The sequence below is a fragment of the Eleutherodactylus coqui genome, chromosome 11, assembly GCF_035609145.1.
Source record: "Eleutherodactylus coqui strain aEleCoq1 chromosome 11, aEleCoq1.hap1, whole genome shotgun sequence".
Lineage (NCBI taxonomy): Eukaryota > Metazoa > Chordata > Amphibia > Anura > Eleutherodactylidae > Eleutherodactylus > Eleutherodactylus coqui.
The window spans coordinates 96786509-96802504 of record NC_089847.1 but is presented as its reverse complement, the minus strand read 5'-3'; the positions used below and the strand labels follow the sequence as shown (position 1 = coordinate 96802504).

Below are 15996 nucleotides of genomic sequence, written 5' to 3'. Positions count from 1 at the left end.
ATTTTTTTTTTATAAAAGAGAGAAATGTCTCCCTTTCCCCTTCTGATGTCTTCTTTGTTCTATTGCGAATAAAATATGAGATTTCAACCGATTTCATTGTTTTGTTTTTTTTCTTAACATTTGCTCACATTAACATTTTACACACCGTCCAACTATTTTGGAATTGGGGCTGTATATTCCCTGCAGAATATCCATCACTAAGAACAGACCATGTTTAGTATCGGCATATAACCATGATGCAGCTTCTCTGCCCTGCGCTCACGTCTAAAAGGAAGGACTGCAAAAACAGTAAACTGGTGGTTCGGTGCAGCGATGCAGCAGATACCTGAATAATCAGAATGACTACATGGAAATTCCTCCCTTAATTCTCAATCCTTCTGGTCTGTTTTATCAATTAAAGGAGAAATTTCCATCTAGTTCTGATTATTCCAATAATTTTTGGAGCGCTGCGCCGAGCCACCAGTTTTCTGTTTTTGCACCCCACCATACACTCACGCCCACTTAGGTGGTGCGTCCTCTGGTCGGCAGCACCTCCAGAATCTCCTGCACATTTCAGACCTTCACTGTCCTTGCCTGTATTTTGGGCCACTCATCTTGCAGCATTTTCTAGATTAGTACCAACCTCTGATCAATACTTATTAGCAGCAGTGAGCACAGTTGCTTGCTGGGAGATGTAGTCCGTCAGGCTTTTATGAGGCCACGTGCACAGAAATTCTAATACCTGACCGATGCAAAGGAGACGCAGTAATGATACAATGACTGGCCTGCCCAGAGATCACATTCATACCTTTTTTTAAGCATTTCTGAACCGCAGCAAAAGAAAAACAATATAAAAAAAGTTTTTTAAAATTTGTGTACATTTTTTTTTCTGCAGTCCAGAAACACGCTAAAAACGCCGAGCGTTAACAAGTCCTTAGAGCCCAGACTACCCTTGTCTGCTATAATGCTGAATGTAGGTATTCATTGTCTGGTGCCCGCGGCTGCGCAGATTCAGTAACCACATATTAAGTTATGTAGGGCCTGTAAAACATTTGTATCATACAAAATAACAGACTTTGGCGCGCGTCTCACCATATATTACACCCGCTGCCCTTCCCCTCGCAGGTTTTAGAAAAACACCCTATTAGGGCTTTTACCCGCTAGCGTCTTTTTTAACGCTGCGCTATCGCCGCATTTTTTTCAATGGGACTTTCTAATGTTAAAATCGCATCTCACAAACATCGCAAAAGACCAAACTTGCGATTTTTGTGCGATGTGATTGTAACATTAGAAAGTCCCATTAAAAAAATGCAGCGATATCGCAGCGTTAAAATAAACGCTCGCGGGTAAAAGCCCTCAGGATGAGGACAAACCCACATGCAGCACATTTGCAGCGTGAATTCCACATTACAAAACTGCAGCAATTTACAATATGAGGGAAACCGGGTCTTCACAGCCCCATCCACACGGGGCACAAGAATGAGCGCACGCAGGGGGTTATATCTGCCGTCCGCTCCTCCTGTTGTGGAAATGCTGCAGATTTTATATAGTGTAAAGCTGAAATCCACGGCAAGTTCTCTATGTAAAACAAGTGTAAACTCCACAGGGTGCAGAGAAAACGAATTGGCAGGGTTTATGGTAAACACTATGGAGTCTAAATCCGCAGCATGTCTATTTATGCTGCAGAATTCGACCACTGAAATACAATGCGGTCATTCCATATCAACTGGCCTAATTTGGGAGAGGCTAGCACTGCTAAGGTCCCTGATCGTGGCAATAGAAGATCCCATAGATGCCTATGGAAGCTGCTGGCAAATGGAGGGGGAGGGAGTGTAGCAGCGCTCGCCTTCCCCTTGCTTGCAGCTCCCATAGGCCTCTATAGGAGCTGCCGGCTGATCATAGCCAAAACATAGGGCAGGACCTATCTTTTTCGGCTGCATATAAAAAGCAGCTGGCTGGAACTGGCAATGTATGTTTTTCCGGACGGCCGATTTTACACGCTGGAAAATCACCCATCTGAGCGAGTACATTGGAATCCAACGCTTCAGAAGGCTGAGATGTTCGACAGACGTTTAATCGGGGCAAAATACCATCAGTAAAACATTGGTGTGAATAAGGCCTGAAGAGGATCTGTCATGCCCTCTGATCAGCGGACCGGCTCCTTATCTTTGCAGCCACGTTCCTTCTGACTCTTATTAACAGATTTCTGTTTTCCCCAATACCCTGTTTGGCCCCATGAATATTCAGACAGATGGCCGGTACCCGTGTTATTGCCTAGTGATGTGCGGGAAAAGCAGGGATTTAAAAAAAAAAATACTGCACTGCGCGTGTCCAACGGCGAGGCGTGTGGGCCATCTGCAATACAGGAAAAGAAGACCGGTACGCAGGGACGCCAGCTGGAATCCGACCCGTTCACGTGCAGCCGGCCTAACTGTTATCAGCAAGAATGGTTCCCAGTTACAATCAGTGGCGTAACTATAGAGGATGCAGGGGATGCGGTTACACCCGGGCCCAGGAGCCTTAGGGGGCCCATAAGGCCTCTCTTCTCCATATAGGGAGCCCAGTACTATGAATAAACCATTATAGTTGGGGGCCCTGTTACAGGTTTTGCATTGGGGCCCAGGAGATTCAAGTTACGCCTCTGGTTACAATGCATACAAAAAACATTCAAAAATGTCAATAGGGTATATGAAGAGTGGTTGACATCCATTGTTATGCACTGTACTCTTCGTCACCTCACCCCGGCCTGCTGGATGCCACTTGACCAGGGGCATAACTATAGAAGCACAGAGAGTGCGTTTGCACCCGGGCCCTAGAGCCTTAGGGGCCATAAGGTCTCTCTCCTCAATAAGAGGCGACCAGTACTATAAATGAAGTGTTAGAGTTAGGGAGCCCTGTGGCAGGTTTTGCATTCAGCTGCAAGTTCTGTCTCCGGAGAATGGATACCAGTGAGCGCTGCAGCTGCAGTTTGCCATATGGTTAACGCACCCCTGAAAACCCCAACTATAAACCTGGCAATATCTTGTACACAACCGCTCATCCCCCAACTTCAGATTGGACACTGTTAAATTTGTTTGGTAAAGTATTTATGGGGCTCAGTGTAATAAATAAAGTCTTACTGCTTCTCAGGCCTTATAATGGCGTATATACATTACTGCGCCAATTTACAGCCCCCAACAATAACTCACACCAGGACCGCTTATTTATAATGACCCTTTTCTAGCATTTTACACCTCCGAATAATCCATCATTGTGGATGAATCCTTCAGTGACCTCCATAGAAGCATCTCCGCCCGATACACCCAGATCTGCACTGGCGAGGGCGCTGCCCATTGTAACCTATGGAGATACACATCATGTATCTGGATGAACACTTATTGAATGGAGCAGATAATGACCCCTCACAAGGCTTTATTATTCCAGACCTTAGTACAATTTATGGTTTATTCCTCCACTGGGCTCATTTCAATTACCACACTATTTCTGATGAACTATGGGCACCACTGCCAACCCAGACATGAAGTGCCATTACTTTCCCATCTACTAATAATGTGGCACTAGAAGAACCAGCCATGTATTTCTCAATGTCTGTGGGCATTAGACCATCACTCATGGTGCCCACAGTACTGTGTATATGGCAGAACAGGTACTGGCAAGCGCATGCCAGCATCAGCTTCACTGACCTTTGAACTCTACTTGGCCAACTGCCATTTACTTCCAACTGTCAACTGCAGCGATTGCATTGACGGATACAGGATTGTAAAAAATGGCGTCCAATGGACATGAGAAGCGCAAGAGAGAAGAGGAGAGCGTGAGCGGACTCACGAATATAAAGAAGAAGAGGAGCGGAGAGAGTAACATAATAACAGAGCATGAGGAGCCAACAGCGGGCACCAGCCAGGACCCCGGACCATCAGACTCCGGATTTCACATCAGTCGCTTCACCCGCCTACAGACATTGGGTAAAGGAGGCTTCGGAGAGGTAAGTTTTGTAACTTCCCATTTTCTGGTAAAGGCGCAGTGACCCTAATTATATTGTATTTCTATTTGCTGTGTAACTGAATGCAAACTAGTGTCTTCTGTTATCAGCCATTTCATCCACATAAGAGGCTTAGGATACATTCACATGTAGCATCAAAGTCCTGTATATAAGAATGGATGTCTATAGGTTGTCTTTAGGGGTGGTATGGCAGTATTACTCAGACAGTGTATGTAGTAGTATGTATTCACCTGGGCAGCATTTTGGTGGGGGGTTGGTCTGTTTAATATCATTTTTGTAAGATCTATTTTTCCCACTTTCCTGTCCGTTCTCATTTGACTTTAAAAAAAAAAAAGTATTTCGAAAGTGGATCTCCCAAAATGTCATCTGAAATCAGCCGTACTGGTTTATAGAATGGCAATACTATATGGCTGAGGTATTATTTCATCAATATACAGTATGATGGTATCTTTGGGTGTAATAATGGTAGGATTGGAAAAATGTGTTGTAAATATTATTTGAGCAATGGATAGTGCTGGATATTATGCATGTATGATGGCATTAGTTACCATAATATGGCAGTATCATATGGGACCATTGTGGACAGACAAACAGACAGGTAGGCAGACAGGTAGGCAGATAGATGATAGATAGATAGATAGATAGATAGATAGATAGATAGATAGATAGATAGATAGATAGATAGATAGATAGATAGATAGATAGATAGATAGATAGATATGAGATAGATAGATAGATAGATAGATAGATGATAGATAGATAGATAGATAGATAGATAGATAGATAGATAGATATGAGATAGATAGATAGATAGATAGATAGATAGATAGATAGAAGATAGATAGATATGAGATAGATAGATAGATAGATAGATATTAGATAGATAGATGATAGATAGATAGGTAGATAGATAGATAGATAGATATGAGATAGATAGATAGATAGATAGATAGATAGATAGATAGATAGATAGATAGATAGATAGATAGATAGATAGATAGATAGATAGATAGATAGATAGATATGACACTTACTCCTCACACTGAAGCACTGATGCCATAGAACATTGTCAATATTGCTAAAATGTTTGCACCTGTATTGTAAGGTTCTACAACTGTCTGTTGGATTGAAGTGAACGTGCCGCTGATGCGGCTGCCAAGTAAGGCCTCATGCCCACGGCCGATTCGGATTCCAACTGAGAAATCTTGCAGCGTAATCAGACCTGGCGCCCCCCAGAGACTCCAAATCTCCTGCGCACGTTGTCCTGCGGTGCGGATTGTAAATCTGCAGCTTGTTACATTTTATTGCAGATTTTTAACACAAATTCTAGTTTTCACATGAGGGTTTGTGTGTTTCCTGTAGATGTGATGCAGATTCGCTGTGCATGGACCCGGCCGTAGGCAGCAGAATAGCCTAAAACCCCTACTGATAAATCTCCCATGTAATAAATGTATATGATTGTCCCCCTGGCCGCTGTCAGTGATCATTTCCTACTTGTTTTCTTAAGGTGGTCCTGGCCTCATTCCCTGGCAGAAACATTTTCACAGCCATCAAGATTGTGGACAGAGGAAGCGGAGCAGATATGATATTGAGAGAGCGACGGATACTCCTGAAGGCCCAAGACTGCCCCTTCATATGCCATCTATATGCCGCACAGCAGTCTGCCAACAAAGCCTACTTCATCATGGAGTATCTGTCTGGAGGAAGCCTGAGGGCAATGATCAGGATGTGCGGCCGCCTGGACATCAGCAGTGTGAGGTGAGTAAATGACTAATCAGGAGACAGATGGACGGACATGGGGGGGTACATAACTGGTCAGATGTACAAGAATGGAGGACATACAGGCTGCCATAAACAGCGCCTCCTCTCTTCAGGTGGTGACAGACACATTGATGATGACATGATGTTAGGGGACTGATTTCATGTCATTGATACTACACTCTTCTCTTTGTCAGATTCTACACAGCGGAGATTGTATGCGGCCTCCAGTTCCTGCACCAACGCAACATCGTCCACCGGTGAGCAGAATTTCCCACACTTCTCTGCTTCCTTGTAATAGTGTCCCAGCTTTCCCAGAGTCCTGAATTAGGCCCGGTTTGCTGTCCTACATCCCCAAGTCTTCTGTATCTGCACTGATTTGCATTTGTCTTTTCTCTTTTCATTGCAGAGACATAAAGCTGGACAACATCATGGTGGACAGAGATGGACACATCCGCCTGATCGACCTGGGGCTGGCCCAAGACGGAGTCACCTCGTCTAATAAGATTTGTGGAAGGACGGGCACAGTTAAATATATGGCCCCAGAAGTGCTTCTTGAAAAGGAGTATGACACAGCAGTGGACTGGTGGAGCCTGGGGATTGTTGTATCCAGGATGGCGGCAGGACAGTCCCCTTACTACCATGGCTCCAAGAAGGAAAAGGTCATCGAATCCATCACCACAGAGCAGCCAAAATTTCCATCTTGGCTTGATGCCAACTTAAAACATCTTCTGGAGAGACTGCTGCGCAAGAATCCTGAGAAGAGGCTGGGTGTCTACAAGAATATCCGAGGTCACCCTTTCTTTACCACCATAGATTGGGAGGAACTGGAATTGAAAAGATCACGGCCGCCATTCAAGCCATTCAGGAGACTTTTGGAGAATAAAAACCTGCAGTGGCCGGAGGATGGGACACCCCTTCACCCCATGGACGGATTCGATTTCACTTCACCAAGCTGGACCCGGTAGGATTTTACTCCTCTAGGGATGATGTTCTTCAGTCTGGCCTCTGTGTTCATCATCATTGTTCCTCTGGTGTCAGACAGGAGGTCATATAGTAATCCTGCTTCATGTCACCATGTCAGGTCCGCAGTCTTCTGCCTATTTGGCTTCATTATTGTTGCTCCTGTAATTACTGTCTCTGCTTCTTCTTAGGATGACGAGAAGAATCCGATAGTGAAGGAAGCCACAAGCATCTGGTAAGTACCCTCTATATACACCTACACATACATATCTGTACACCTATATACACCTATACACACAGGACACCTACCATTATATCCATACATTGTAACAAATCTTCACATGTCTTAAAAAGTTTATTTTAAAAACATTTTCTCTCTTATGTCTTGCAGGCTCAACCCGTGCCGACTATCTCCACAACCCACGACTCTGCTGCTGTAGAAGACCTCGGCTTGCCTAAAACATCCTCTCCATCAACTCTGCTGCATATTTCCACCACGCTTCCCTCAACCCTGACATCATCTGCTGTAATAATTGGCTGACATCAGGCATCATCCTCTGCTGAAGACCCTCTTCACCCCCCGCAGCGGCCTGTGCTTGATTGGCAGCTGGCGAGTTCAGGAAAAATAGCCCGAGTGACTATTATCCCTGAACTCCTGGTTACCAGTAAGACCTCGGCACAGGCCAGGTAAGTAGCATGCACATCATACATTAAGATAGACACAAGTGTAGACATTAACACATACATAGACACAAGTACACACACTGATAGGTGTAGATTTCGGCTTTGATTCTGGGACTTGTTCCGACCGCCATATTTGGGGTCAGGAAGGAATTTTTCCGACTTGAGGACAATTGGCTCGTACCTCAAGGAGGTTTTTGCCTTCCTCTGGATCAGCTCACAGCCTTAAATAGGGTTAGGTTTTATTTATAGGGAAGTAGCCACATAAATAATACAATATAAATACATATATATAAATCTTTAGCTTTGTAGGGTTTCTAGCTGACATCACATACACCAGGGAGGTGAGCTGCTGGCGTTTGATCCTGAGATTTATTCTGGTCGCCATATTTGGGGTCAGGAAGGAATTTTCCCCCCTTAAAACAGGATAATTGGCTCTTTCCTCAAAGGGGTTTTCGCCTTCCTCTGGATCAACACAGTCTATAAACAGGTTTAGTTTGATACACTTTATATTTCACACATGCAGTAAATCGTAATAACTGATTATATATCCAGATTTATGAATACAAAACAATATGCTTTATAAAGTCAGATAGATTTAATCTCGGCTTTGATCCTGGGACTTGCTCTGATTGCCATATTTGGCACCAGGAAGGTATTTTTTCTACCCTTGGGTACGTTGACAGGTAGTAGAAATACTGTGAAATACTGCAGCGCACATCCTTTACGCGGCCACCGCTACTGAGCCCGTGGCCACCGCTGCTGCTGGTCAGGTGATGCGCCCACTTCTACACCACCTGACCAGTGCCAGCGGTGCTCAGTAGCGGTTTCCGGGTGAGGAATCTTTCCGCTATGTGTGAACAGACCTTTGGCTCGTACATCGAGGGGTTTTTGCATTTCTCTAGATCAACTCAGCCTCAAAATTCCCCAACCTAAAATTCACCATTGCCTATAACTAAAAATAAAATGTTCTTATATCTTTGTGTCCGTGTCTTTATTTCCACTGGTTGTCTCTGTAGTTTTCGCATTAATAGGTCACACACGATATGCCGTATTTTTGCAAACTGAAGGTCCCCACACAAGTCTATGGGAGGGACGCAAATGCTCACAAAATACGTGCAGAGTTGCAGGAGCTGAGCAGCTTGATATATTGTTTTATGAGGATGCAGTGCATGACTGTACATACAGGGGGAGCTGTGTATGACAGTACATACAGGGGGAGCTGTGTATGACAGTACATACAGGGGGCGCTGTGTATGACAGTACATACAGGGGGAGGTGTGTATGACAGTACATACAGGGGGAGCTGTGTATGATAGTATATACAGGGAGAGCTGTGTATGACAGTACATACAGGGGGAGCTGTGTATGACAGTACATACAGGGGGAGCTGTGTATGATAGTACATACAGGGGGCGCTGTGTATGACAGTACATACAGGGGAAGCAGTGTATGACAGTACATACAGGGGCCGCTGTGTATGACAGTACATACGGGGGGAGCAGTGTATGACAGTACATACAGGGGGAGCTGTGTATGACTGTACATACAGGGGGAGCAGTGTATGACTGTACATACAGGGAGAGCAGTGTATGACAGTATATACAGGGGGAGCAGTGTATGACAGTACATACAGGGGGAGCAGTGTATGACAGTACATACAGGGGGAGCAGTGTATGACAGTACATACAGGGGGAGCTGTGTATGACAGTACATACAGGGGGTGCTGTGTATGACAGTACATACGGGGGGAGTAGTGTATGACAGTACATACAGGGGGAGCTGTGTATGACAGTACATACAGGGGGCGCTGTGTATGACAGTGCATACAAGGGGAGCTGTGTATGACATTACATATAGGGGGAGCTATGTATGACAGTATATATAGGGGGAGCTGTGTATGACAGTACATACAGGGGGAGCAGTGTATGAGAGTACATACAGGGGGAGCTGTGTATGACAGTACATACAGGGGGAGCAGTGTATGACAGTACATACAGGGGGAGCAGTGTATGACAGTACATACAGGGGGTGCTGTGTATGACAGTACATACAGGGGGAGCTGTGTATGACAGTACATACAGGGGGAGCTATGTATGACAGTATATATAGGGGCAGCTGTGTATGACAGTACATACAGGGGGAGCTGTGTATGAGAGTACATACAGGGGGAGCTGTGTATGACAGTATATATAGGGGGAGCTGTGTATGACAGTACATACAGGGGGAGCAGTGTATGACAGTACATACAGGGGGTGCTGTGTATGACAGTACATACAGGGGGAGCTGTGTATGACAGTACATACAGGGGCCGCTTTGTATGACAGTACATACAGGGGCCGCTATGTATGACAGTACATACGGGGGGAGCAGTGTATGACAGTACATACGGGGGGAGCTGTGTATGACTGTACATACAGGGGGAGCAGTGTATGACTGTACATACAGGGGGAGCAGTGTATGACAGTATATACAGGGGGAGCTGTGTATGACTGTACATACAGGGGGAGCTGCGTATGACAGTACATACAGAGGGAGCTGCGTATGACAGTACATACGGGGGGAGCAGTGTATGACAGTATATACAGGGGGAGCTGTGTATGACTGTACATACAGGGGGAGCAGTGTATGACAGTATTTACAGGGGGAGCTGTGTATGACTGTACATACGGGGGGAGCTGTGTATGACTGTACATACAGGGGGTGCTGTTTATGACTGTACATACAGGGGGTGCTGTTTATGACAGTACATACAGGGATAGGTGTGTATGACAGTACATACAGTGGGAGCTGTGTATGACTGTACATACAGGGTGAGCTGTTTATGACGGTACATACAGGGGGCGCTGTGTATGACAGTACATACAGGGGGTGCTGTGTATGACAGTACATACAGGGGGTGCTGTGCATAACAGTATATACAGGGGAAGCAGTCTATGACTACATACAGGGGGAGCTGTGTATGACAGTACATACAGGGGAGCAGTGTATGACAGTACATACAGGGGAGCAGTGTATGACAGTACATACAGGGGGAGCTGTGGATGACAGTGCATACAGGGGGAGCTGTGTATGACAGTACATACAGAGGGAGCTGTGTATGACAGTACATACAGGGGGAGCTGTGTATGACAGTACATACAGGGGGAGCTGTGGATGACAGTGCATACAGGGGGAGCTGTGGATGACAGTGCATACAGGGGGAGCAGTGTATGACAGTACATACAGGGGGTGCTGTGTATGACAGTACATACAGGGGGAGCTGTGTATGACAGTACAGGGGGGAGCTGTCAATCACTGATAGCTCCGCCCATCGGACTGTTCAGCTTAGAAAATGCATAAGTATAAATAAATAAAATACAAGTTCTTCTGAATCTTTCTCCATAAAACTATATACAATCCGCTCAGCTCCTCCTGCTCTATAACATGATGTCTGCAGTTCGGACCACATGTCCAAGATGACAGATTTCCTTTAAAGGGATTATGTCAAGTTCTAAAGATATTCCCTATCAATAGGATAGGAAATAAGTGATTGATGTGGGCCCAACCGGTGGGACCCCCGCTAATCACGAGAACAGGGGCCCCTTATCACCTATATGAAAGGTGGGGGTCATCAAGCCTGTGCGCTGCTGCTTTATTCATTTCTATGGAACTAGTGCAGATAGCCATACATTGTAAAATCATGTGAGCTCCCATATTCTTATATCACTTTGGTTTATTTTGAGGAAATTGCCCTTAAAATATTATTGTCTTCTTGCATTATTCCCAAAGTACAATGAAACACAAAGTGCAAAAATATTGTACAATTCCAGAAGCCAAACCAAGGAAACCATTAGTGTTATCTGACCGTATAGTTACCTCTAGTCTGCATACATTCACCGGGCTGCAGAATATGCTGGCGCTCTGGAAGTAATAGGAAATACACTAAATAAATGAGAATATCCTCAAGTGCCAGACCAGATGGAGTGTGTTAGTAGGCATAATAGTCGGTGCCTGTTCTGTGCACTTTCACCCACCTGCTATATTGTATCCTTAAAGGGGTTGTCTCGCGCCGAAACGTTTTTTGTTTTTTTTTCCATAGGCCCCCCGTTCGGCGCAGGACAACCCCAAAGGATGTGTTAAAAAAAAAATTATTATTTACCCGAATCCCCGCTCTGCGACGTCTTCCTTCTTCCTTCACCAAGATGGCAGCCGGGATCTTCACCCACGGCGCACCGCGGGTCTTTTCCCATGGTGCACCGTGGGCTCTGTGCGGTCCATTGCCGATTCCAGCCTCCTGATTGGCTGGAATCGGCACACGTGACGGGGCGGAGCCACGAGGACCAGCTCTCCGGCACGAGCGGCCCCATTCACCAGGAGGAAGACCGCACAGCGCAAGCGCGTCTAAAAAAGCAAGAAGACAGAATTAGACGGATCCATGGCGACGGGGACGCTAGCAACGGAGCAGGTAAGTGAATAACTTCTGTATGGCTCATATTTAATGCACGATGTACATTACAAAGTGCATTAATATGGCCATACAGAAGTGTATAACCCCACTTGCTGCTGCGAGACAACCCCTTTAATCTTAGATTAAAAAGTTGCAATTTCCAGAGACCCCAAAGAGTGCAGCTGTTTCCTTCTAATTTCTTGCTATTTCATATTGGACTATTGTTGCTGCAGAATCCCCCCGGGTTTGCATGTATCTCCTGTTCCACCTGGACTATTGATGTTGTTGTAGTGCCGACAATTCTATCTTTTGCTAAGAATGTCCATATACACATCACATTAAAATGTCTCTGAGTCAGAAGGGTATAAGAGAACAACAGCCAACTGATGAACATCTGACAATACAATTGTACTATGGTATGGAGAACCAATGACCGAGTGTAATCGGACAACTATTTCAATAAGACATTGATTTAAAATTAGGTTGTCCACATCTTAAGGGCTCCTTCCCACGGACGGATTTCCGCAGCGTAGAACGCGGCGAAAATCCGCCACGTTGCCCGCAGCTATTAGGTTCTATTGAACCTAATAGCTCAATGCTCACGGTGCAGAATTCCATTGCGGAATTCCGCACCGTGAAATCACGCGTCCTCACCCGCGGCATGCTCTATTTGCCGCGGGTGTACGTGCGGACGGCTTCCATTGCAGTCAATGGAAGCCGTCCGTCACGCTATTTTCCGCTATAGCACAGTGAAAGATAGCGTGAAACTGCTTCCCTGCCCACGGCCAGCCGCGTCATGTGATGCTGTGGGCGTGTCATATGACGCGGCCGGCGCGTCACGTGCTCTATTGCGCATGCGCGCCGAAGCGTCATGCGGAACGGAAGACGCCGGATCCGCATGTAAGTATTGGGGTCTATGGGGGGCGCCGTGACGGCCTTGTGCAGCCAGTCTAACTATTAATGACCTTTGTTGAAGGTCAGAGGAAACAGTACTTGTGTTACCAACCTAGGCCGCTGCAATATGTACAGAGTACAGTGTTCTTGCTCCATATACACAGTCAGCGGCCGACAAACAGCTGATCAGTAGGGGTCTTGAGTGGTGGATACCTGCTCATCAACTATTGATGACTTGTACTGAGGATAAGTAATCAGTAGTGAATAGATAGACAACCCCTCTAAAGGGTTATTCCAATCTTAGGCACGGGATATGCCATAAATCTCTGATAGGTGAGGGTCCCAGAGTTGAGAACAGTACCTATTAGGAGAGTAGATGGGTTCACACTGTACATACTTGGCTGTTGGTGGACTGGAGGTAAATCTTGAAATAAGTAGTGACCTAGTGTTCTGCAAATCATGTCCTATGAGGAACGGTTAAAGGATCTGGTTAAAGATGTTTAGCTTGCAAAGAAGAAAGCTGAGAGGAGACTTAATAGCGGTCTACAAATATCTGAAGGGCTGTCACAGTGCAGAGGTATCAGCCCTATTCTCATCTGTACAAGGAAAGACTAGAAGCAATGGGATGAAACTTAAAGGAAGGAGACACAAATTAGATATTAGACAGTGAGGGTGATCAATGAATGGAACAGGTTACAATGGGAGGTGGTGAGTTCTCCTTCAATGGAAGCCTTAAAAACAGAGGCCGAACAGACATTTGTCTGGGATGATTTAGTGAATCCTGCATTGAGCAGGGGGTTGGACCCGATGACCCTGGAGCATGGGCATAACTATAGGGGATGCAGTTGCACCCGGGCCCAGGAGCCTTAAGGGGCCCATAAGGCTACTTTTCTCTATATACGGAGCCCAGTACTATGAATAAAGCATTTTATTGGGGGCCCTGTTACAGTTTTTGCATGGGGGCCCTGAAGCTTCAAGTTACACATCTGCCCTGTAGATGCCTTCCAACTCTACCTTTCTATGATTCAGGACCCTCAGGATATCATTATACAAAATGCAATCCCCCAACCTACTCCTAGGCAGAGTCTGCTGTGGTTGGGGGTAGCCTCCCTTCAACCCATTATGGCACAAAAGTTTAGGGTAAGAGCTGTCAACCACCTAGCTGTCAATATATGCTCCTGTGGAGGATTTGTGATATGGTGGCATCCTCTAGATCCTCTAGATGCTAGCAAGAGATTGCTTCTGGTTTTGAAACTCTGCAACCATTAAATGGATTTTCCAAGTCTACAAAATTAATGACCTATTTTATATGCGATCAGTGGGGGTCCCATGCTCAGGACCCTGGTGGACCAGCTGTTCACTGGGCCAGCTGTCAGCCTGTCTTGCAGGCACAGCTCCTATTGAAGTGAATGGAAATTGTAGATAGGTCAACAATTGTCAAGGCCTGGAAAACTCCTTCAACGTGGACGTTTACCACCAAATGTAAATGAAACCAATAAAGGGAATCTGCCACCATGTTTATGCTGCCATCTTTGAGGATAGTCACGCTTATTAGCAACCTAGGTTCCTGTAAAGTTCTTGGGGGTTTTCTCTGATCTTCTTCAGTTATCTGCATAGTGAAATGCACCCTGTAATGGGTGACACCAAGCAGGGAGGAGTCCTTATTGGGGATAAATTAGGCTTAGTTCACCCTGGATAAGTATCACAGGGCACGCCTAGGACACTTGGTACACGTTGCGAATCGCTCACTTCTCATTCAGTACTCGCGGTCTATGCGATACCCTGAGCGGGGAGCGCATAAACCCGAAGGCGAGAAGTCAGCGAGCCGCAATGTGATATTATTCTTCCAAAAAAAGCATCAATGATCATTGACAAATCGCAGCGATTTTTTTCCCCGTTGCAATATCGCGATTGCCCATGTGGAAATAGCCAAAAGGAAAGCCTCATCCTTGTGAACATCAACTTTGGGCCGGTGAACAGCCTGTCAATAGGGGTACCAGGAAGCAGCCCCCACCCCTCCTCTGTCAATCTACTATTGAGGGCCTATCCTAAGGGACCGTGTAGATGAAACCATTTTTATTTGAATGAGTGAACAAGGTCAGAGTTCGTTCGTTCAGCCTGCTTGTACAGACAGATATATCGTTCGCTTGTTTAAACGAGCCGTCATTCATTCACTGTACAGCGGATGGAAGCGACTGAACGATCGGCATTTAAACCGAACAGTTGGTGAACGAGCCAACAGTGACTTCTATGCTTGCATAAAATGAACGGTGAATGAAAAGTCCTTCACAGTTTAGACAGAAATTTATAAAAACAAATCTTTTTATGAGATAATTTTTTTTAAACACATATAAAACACAAATAGGGCCCTACACATAGACCTCCACATTTTGTAGAGGTGTACAAGTCTCAAAAGAGAGACTTACTACCACTTGCTGCCTATAGTGTTTGCCTTTTCCTGATATACAAAGGAGGGTACTAGTAGGTTGTATCAAAGATAAAGCAATGTGGTAGGCAAGTAGGTCTAAGAAAGGGTTCTACACTCAGAACTCAGGATATCATTCGCTTGCTATACATCCTTCCCCGTTGTCAGTCTGTTAGTGGATCGCTGTTCGTCAGTCCTACTAGCACTTGAGTATATTAGTAGATAATGCTGACAAACGTCCCACGTGAATTCATGAATGGGTGTGAGTGGGACCTACCTCTGATTGGCTCAGGCTGAGACAATCAGGGGCAAGTCTGAGTCACACCCCCTTCACACCCACTGCAGGCCGGCCGCGCGGATGTCCGGCTGCAGGGAGCAGGTGAGTATATATATATTTTTTATTTTAACACTTTTCTGGATGAATTGCAGGGAAGGGCTTATATATGTAAGCCCTTCCCGACAATTCATCCAGCGCTGTCCGGCAGCCCATTGCTTTCAATGGAGCCGGCTGTATTGAATTCAATCGGCAAACATCGTTCTTCTCTGCCACAGCTGTTACAGCTATGGCAGAGGAGAATGATTTTTCTTCTATATGTTCTCAATGGGGTCGGTGCTGCTGCCGCTGGCCCCATTGAGCACATATAGAGAAGAGAACAGGAATCGCAGATCGCAGATAGGTGCGATCTGCGATTTCTGTTCTATAATTTATCAGACTGTGATAGACATGATGATTATTTATAAAATGTCTATCGCTTTGTATAACCCAAATGTATTATGCTATTGTAATGACTTCAGCCTAATGTGGAACTCTGCTGCATAAGGAAAGAGTTAAATCACAGTGTTATATGTTATTGCTTGAGTGTTCTC

At 45.4% G+C, this 15996-nt stretch overlaps 1 long non-coding RNA gene across 1 annotated transcript; it reads left to right on the top strand.

Moving 5' to 3' along the window:
- The first annotated feature begins 6387 nt into the window (after nt 1-6387).
- Nucleotides 6388-7504, top strand: LOC136582849 (uncharacterized). The gene is made up of 3 exons (XR_010787234.1): nt 6388-6701; nt 6892-6935; nt 7092-7504. It is a non-coding gene; the product is annotated as an uncharacterized lncRNA (long non-coding RNA).
- The last annotated feature ends 8492 nt before the right edge of the window (nt 7505-15996 follow it).